At 37.3% G+C, this 7317-nt stretch overlaps 1 pseudogene; it reads right to left on the reverse strand.

The window, feature by feature from the left end:
* Positions 1–6904, reverse strand: LOC139547505 (olfactory receptor 2A25-like; annotated as a pseudogene).
* Positions 6905–7317: the final 413 nt, after the last annotated feature.

Raw genomic sequence — 7317 nt, forward strand, 5'->3', positions numbered from 1 at the left:
TCAGGACAAGCAGAGGTTCGTAAACGGGTCAGAGTCAGGCAGGTATAGAACGGCAGGCAGGCTTGGGGTCAGGGCAGGCCCCGGGGAACCTAGGAAACAGAACTAGAGAAACCAGGGAGACGGGAAACACGCTGGTAAGATGTGACAAGACAAGACGAACTGGTAACAGACAAACAGAGAACACAGGTATAAATACACTGGGGATAATGAGGAAGATGGGCAAGCATAAAGACAGGTGAGACAAGCACAAAGACAGGTGAAACAGATCAGGGTGTGACACCAAGTATGGTCACAAATAACCATGCCTCCTCCACTGACACGACCGCCTTCATCGAAGGCTACCTGCAAAACATTACGCAATGATGAAGGAACGGCGACATCAATAGAGAAACCGCTGGTGAACTTGGTCATGACTCTGTCATCAGTGGCAGATGACAGTGTGACAAGTTCAATTCTAAAGTTGACCGAACATGAGGTTTTCCCGTGTGGCATGGGTGAATCTCCAGCCGACACATACCGCCCTCCACTGATATGCGGCATGTGCCTAAATGGCACAATGGTTGAGGATACCATACTGGCAACCTGGTCAGAAAAATCTGCAAGCAGTTTGGAAATGTTCAACAACATTTCAAAAGCGGCTAACTGCCACCCCCTTTTCCGAAAACGTTCAGATTCCCACTGGGAACGACTCCCCAGACAACACTGGGGAGTGTGGGGTGTAGGGGTGTGTGCGCTATCACTCGGCAAAAATTGGAGACCTCTTACACTTCAGTGTTCTGATGCTAAAATCCTAGCAAAATGCTTGGCGCAAAGAATTTAAAAAGTATTGTCTGATATTATTCATCCTAATCAGACAGGTTTTTTACATGGTCGATACATTGGAGATAATATAAGACAAGTACTGGAAACAATAGAATACTATGAAACATCGGGGACACCAGGCCTGGTTTTCATAGCTGATTTTGAAAAGGATTTTGATAAAGTACGACTGGAGTTTATACACTGCTCAAAACAATAAAGGGAACACTTAAACAACACAATGTAACTCCAAGTCAATCACACTTCTGTGAAATCAAACTGTCCACTTAGGAAGCAACACTGATTGACAATAAATTGCACATGCTGTTGTGCAAATGGAATAGACAAAAGGTGAAATTATAGGCAATTAGCAAGACACCCCCAATAAAGGAGTGATTCTGCAGGTGGTGACCACAGACCACTTCTCAGTTCCTATGCTTCCTGGCTGATGTTTTAGTCACTTTTGAATGCTGGCGGTGCTCTCACTCTAGTGGTAGCATGAGACGGAGTCTACAACCCACACAAGTGGCTCAGGTAGTGCAGCTCATCCAGGATGGCACATCAATGCGAGCTGTGGCAAGAAGGTTTGCTGTGTCTGTCAGCGTAGTGTCCAGAGCATGGAGGCGCTACCAGGAGACAGGCCAGTACATCAGGAGACGTGGAGGAGGCCGTAGGAGGGCAACAACCCAGCAGCAGGACCGCTACCTCCGCCTTTGTGCAAGGAGTAGCACTGCCAGAGCCCTGCAAAATGACCTCCAGCAGGCCACACATGTGCATGTGTCAGCATATGGTCTCACAAGGGCTTATGGTCTCACAACAGCATGTGCAATTTATTGTCAATCAGTGTTGCTTCCTAAGTGGACAGTTTGATTTCACAGAAGTGTGATTGACTTGGATTTACATTGTGTTGTTTAAGTGTTCCCTTTATTTTTTTGAGCAGTGTATATAAATGCCTAGAATATTTCAATTTTGGGGAATCTCTTATAAAATGGGTTAAAGTTATGTATAGTAACCCTAGGTGGAAAATAGTAAATAATGGCCACATCTTAGAAAGTTTAAAACTATCTAGCGGAGTAAAACAAGGTTGTCCACTATCAGCATATCTATTTATTATTGCCATCGAAATGTTAGCTGTTAAAATTAGACCAAACAATAATATTAAGGGATTAGAAATCCGTGGCTTAAAAACGAAGGTGTCATTGTACGCTGATGATTCATGTTTTCTTTTAAAACCACAATTAGAATCTCTCCTCGGCCTCATCGAGGATCTAGATACTTTTGCTATCATCTCTGGATTAAAACCAAATTATGATAAGTGTACTATATTACGTATTGGGTCACCAAAAAATTCACATTTTACATTACCATGTAGTTTACCAATTAAATGGTCTGACAGATGTGGACATACTCGGTATACAAATCCCAAAAGAAAGAAATGATCTCACTCCAATACATTTTTATAGAAAGTTTGCAAAAATAGATCAGATCTTGCTACCATGGAAAGGAAAATACCTGTCTATTTGTGGAAAAATCACCCTGATTAACTCTTTAGTCATATCACAGTTTACCTATTTGCTTGTGGTTTTGCCTACGCCTAGTGACCTGCTTTTAAATTATATGAACAAAAATATTCAATTTTATTTGGAACGGCAAGCCAGACAAAATTGAAAGGGCCTATTTATATAACGAATATGAATTCGGAGGGCAGAAATTATTAAATATTAAAGCATTAGACCTCTCACTAAAGGCATCAGTCATACAAAAGTTATACTTAAATCCAAACTGGTTCTCTACTAAATTGGTAAGAATGTCTCATCCTATGTTCAAGAAGAGCCTTTTTCCCTTTATTCAGATTACACCTGCACACTTTCGGTTGTTTGAAAAGGAAATAATCTCCAAAATATCGTTATTTTTTAAACAAGCCTTAGAAAGTTGGTTGCAATTTCAGTTTAATCCACCTGAAAAGACAGAACAAATAATACAACAAATATTGTGGTTAAACTCAAATATACTAATTGATAAAAAACATATTTTTCGAAGAAATTAAAAAAAAAGGTATCATTTTAGTGAATGATATCATAAATAGGACTGGTGCTGAGATCAGTGAGATCATGTCACACATGCAGCTGGAAATGTCTGCTCTACCCAAAATTACAACCAATTAATTGCAGCATTACCACAAAAATGGAAGAGGCAAGTAGAAGGAGAAAAAAGTAAGGAACTTGTATGTCGGCCCTGTATTAAAGAACATAAATGGTTAAAGAAAAGTGTGATAAATAAAAACATATACCAATTTCATTTAAGGACCAAAAAACTGACAGCTGTGCCAAATAAATTGCAAAATAGTTGGGAAGAGATTTTTGATGTACCCATTCCATGGCACATGGTTTATGAATTGATACGCAAAACAACGCCGGATTCAAAACTTCTAATTTTTCAATTTAAATTATTATACAAAATTCTTGCAACCAATAGAATGTTAAATATATGGGGGATACAATCTTCCCAGCTCTGCAGATTCTGCTGTGAGGAGGCAGAGTCATTAGATCATTTATTTTGGTATTGTCCATATGTAGCTTGTTTTTGGTCACAGGTACAGGAATGGCTGAAGAATTGCAACATATGCCTAGAACTAACGCTGCAGATATTAATACTGGGTGATTTGAAAAGCCATAGTCAATCAATCAATAATATAATAATTATTTTAGCAACATTTTTAATTTTTAATTTACAATCTGTAGAAGCTATGAGAATAGAAAGGTTCAATACTTTTGTGTATTATAAAAAAATATATTTTGAAAATATATGGCAAATAGAAATCCAAAATGGATGATGTTAAGAGATACATGGGAGGGGTTGAATGGAGCTGAAGGGTGGGACTAATAACAAGATAACCAATGTAAAACATACGGGGTCTGTAAAATGTCTATTGGTTCAGAACTTTTGTGAAATAGCAGTTACCAATAGAAATCAAACTGGATGGACATCAGAAATAGAGGAAGGACTAAAAACAAACAAAATATAACTATTGTAAAATAGACTGTGTCTGTAAAATGTGTATAAGATGTATAAATTGAAGGAAAAAGCCGAAGTGTTTATTAGTTTACTCCAATTGGGGGATCGGTGGTAGGGTTTGCATGGAATAATAATAAAGGTATATTCTTAAAAAAGTATGTATGTCTATATAGGTATGTGTATGTATATACTGTGTGTATATGTATGCATGCGTGTATGTATATGGATATACGTATATATTTACCCCAAAAATATATGGGGGATTGGAAATGATGCAGACAATTACATTGATGGAAGCAACATTCTTTCTGCAATATTAAACTGATCCACCACTTAAAAAAAAATGTAACAGTATGTACAGCACGCCCGTGTGGCCTGTTTTGAAACCAACGGGAAAATTGTGTCTTACCATTATTGACTATAGGCAACTCAACAAGCTGTGTCGTTGTCACGTTGGCCAATGACACAGCTCGACCAAGAATTGCCAAAGGTGGCAAATGCAAAATACTTCTCCACCGTAGATGTGAAAGTCGACCCTCGTGACCAACACAAGTTGGCTTTCTCTTTCTTGAACAAGTTCTTCACATTCCATCCCTGCCTGTTCAAAAATGTGTAATTGTTTTTGTATGCAGATGACTTTGCTCTACTGGTGCCCCATAAGAACAAAGCCTTAGTGTTAGAGATCCTTAGTGCAGAGTTATCCAATAGCAGTACATTTCTTTCAGATAACAAACTTTCTCTGCACTGTGGAAAAACAGAATCCATCTTATTTGGTTCCAAAGTAAAGCTTGCAAGGTTCCCTTGTTTTAGTATCATAGTGGTCTACTCAGAGGTTACACCAAAAATATCAATCAGCTACCCTGGCTGTGAATTTTACATTTACCTGACCGGTGAGGCTATGGCCCAGATGTTTTTTAACAATGTTTAACCAAAAACATTTATTCCTAGCTCGGACCTCAAAATATCTTGATGGTGACACTCTAAAGACTGGCAGGTAGTCTAGTTCAGTGTCCCTTTGATTATGCATGTGCAGCACGGTTAACCAGCATACCCAAATATCTAAAGAATATGCTACAGACCAGCCAAAACAAGCGTGTGAGAATTGTACATAATGTAAACTCCCCCCTCGTACTCATATGTTGAGAAAAGGGTAATAGTAAGTCACGGAATTATTACCATGTACCTTTCCAGTTATTTCACTTTTGTTAGATACTGTATGTCCACCAATATAACACCATAGCTAGAGACTCTGATATTGCCTGTTTTAAAGGTAAGAGTCTATCTGGTAAGAGCCCCTTTTTTTGTACCGATGTTGTTGAGTGAAACAAACTACCACAACAGCTCAAAGCCATACTGACCATAATATCAAAAGCTAGCTAATGATCGAACAATAGAAAAAAAGTTAATGTCTGTATGTATGTAATGTGTCTGTATCTATGTAATGTAATGTTTTTGTTCCATGGACTATAGGGACCACAATGGAAATAAGTCAGACTTTTTCTTGCTCCCGAACTTACAAGGGGCTTGAAGACCTTTGCAATCAATACTTGTTTTTTTCTGTCTTTTATTCATGTCAGAAAATGTCACATTTTTCTTTCACTTTGAAAATGTAGAGTAGTTGTGTAGATGAGTGGGTGAAAATCCCAATGTAATCCCTTTTCGATTGAAATTTTAGGCAAAATGTGAAAACTGCGCAAGGGTGTGTAAACATTCACTATAGGCACTGTATTTTGAGTTTATGACAAGCAAGTCGCAACTTATTAATAACCAATCAAACTGTAATTAACTTGATGTAATTTCTTAAAAGATGTTGGGCTACAGAGAAATTATGCCAAAATGCCATGTGTTTTTACAGTCAATTCCAGGAAATATAAGTAACAAAACACATAATTCAATATTACCAAAAAATTACAATCCAGTTATGTTTAAGGGTAAATGCCTAGTATCTTTTTTACAAGCGTGCCTGATTTTAACCATCCTAACACTATACATAATAATATTAAAAAGCGCGAGACATATTCGAAAATAAACTAATAAGAAAGTGTGAAGTATAGGTGGAAGATGTGTAGTATCATATATCCCTTGTAGAATCGCAAATAAACATCCAAATGAGAAGTTCAGCAAAGAGGCGGTGGTGTACAAGTGTTAAATGCTTTCTGTTTTGTCTCTTTTGAAGACTTTAAACATATTTGTAGAAGTTTTACACATGAGTATATGGTAGGAAATATAATACAAGACAAAGAAACCAAAGTGGCAACAAGACCCGATATGTTATTCAGCATAGTATTTGAACAGGCAAGCTTGACTACCGAGTAGTTATCACAATACATTGTCTAGAACGTTACAAACAAAATTGTAGTCGCAAACTCAGGGAGATAATGATGGCTTTGATGAAAAAAGAATTCAACCAGGAGAGCAGAATTAAGCCACAAATGATTTTAGGTGTCATAATATTGTTATATCATAGAGGATAACAAATAGAAATGTACCGGTCACAGGACATAACTGCTAAATTACTAAATGATGTTATAGCGTATGTGTACAACACATACATCTGGATATAACAATAAAGAAGGGAAATATCATGTGTGTCCGAGAGTAAGTAAAACATGAGAGCAGGAAACAAACCAGTGCTCCCATACAACTGATTAACAAACAAAGCACATAGAAATAGATACATGTGTTCATGAAGGTATTTTTCAATGCAGAAAACTCCTATAAGCAAAGCAATGGCAATAATTTTGACAAAATATAATACAGTTACTGCAGCAAAGTAGAAATACTTCTATTGTCTGATATCACCGTATGCAACAAGCCTAAAGACCTTGAAGTGAGTATAGTTCTACTTGGACATGGGAAACGGTAAAGATGAGCTTTCAATGTATGAAGAAGAGTAAACAATCCTCTATAGAAATGTAGCTTACATATACGTTAAAACAATGAATTCACAAACAGACAAACTAAATGGATAATTCCTTGACCTGTTCTTATTACAGTGATAGATTTGTCCACATCTATACTAACCAATATAGATGTATTTTCATTCTCCTGATAACATCAAACAATACTATACTTTGTATCCTGCACTCATGTTAGTTATTACATTAAAACGCTAAATCAATTGATTACATGTAAAGTATGCTAAATCCAAAATTTAGACCAACCGTTTCTAATCCATGATGAACTGCTTAAACTAAGCTCCTCACTTGATTCTTATACTTTATTTAAAAAAGCCTGCCATTTTTTAAATTTAACTAAGCAAGTCAGTTAAGAACAAATTCTTATTTACAATGAAGGCCTACCCCAGCCAAACACGGACGACGCCATATGGGACTCCCAATCATGGCCAGATGTGATAGAGCCTGGATTCAAACCAGGTACTGCAGTGACACCTCTTGCACTGGGATGCAGTGTCTTAGACCACTGCGCAATTCGGTGTGATATGCAAATGATCACCAATACTTGGAAACTATATAGAGAAACAGATACCATGTAACACAGTCC

This window comes from Salvelinus alpinus, chromosome 21, assembly GCF_045679555.1.
Source record: "Salvelinus alpinus chromosome 21, SLU_Salpinus.1, whole genome shotgun sequence".
NCBI classification, from domain to species: Eukaryota; Metazoa; Chordata; class Actinopteri; order Salmoniformes; family Salmonidae; genus Salvelinus; species Salvelinus alpinus.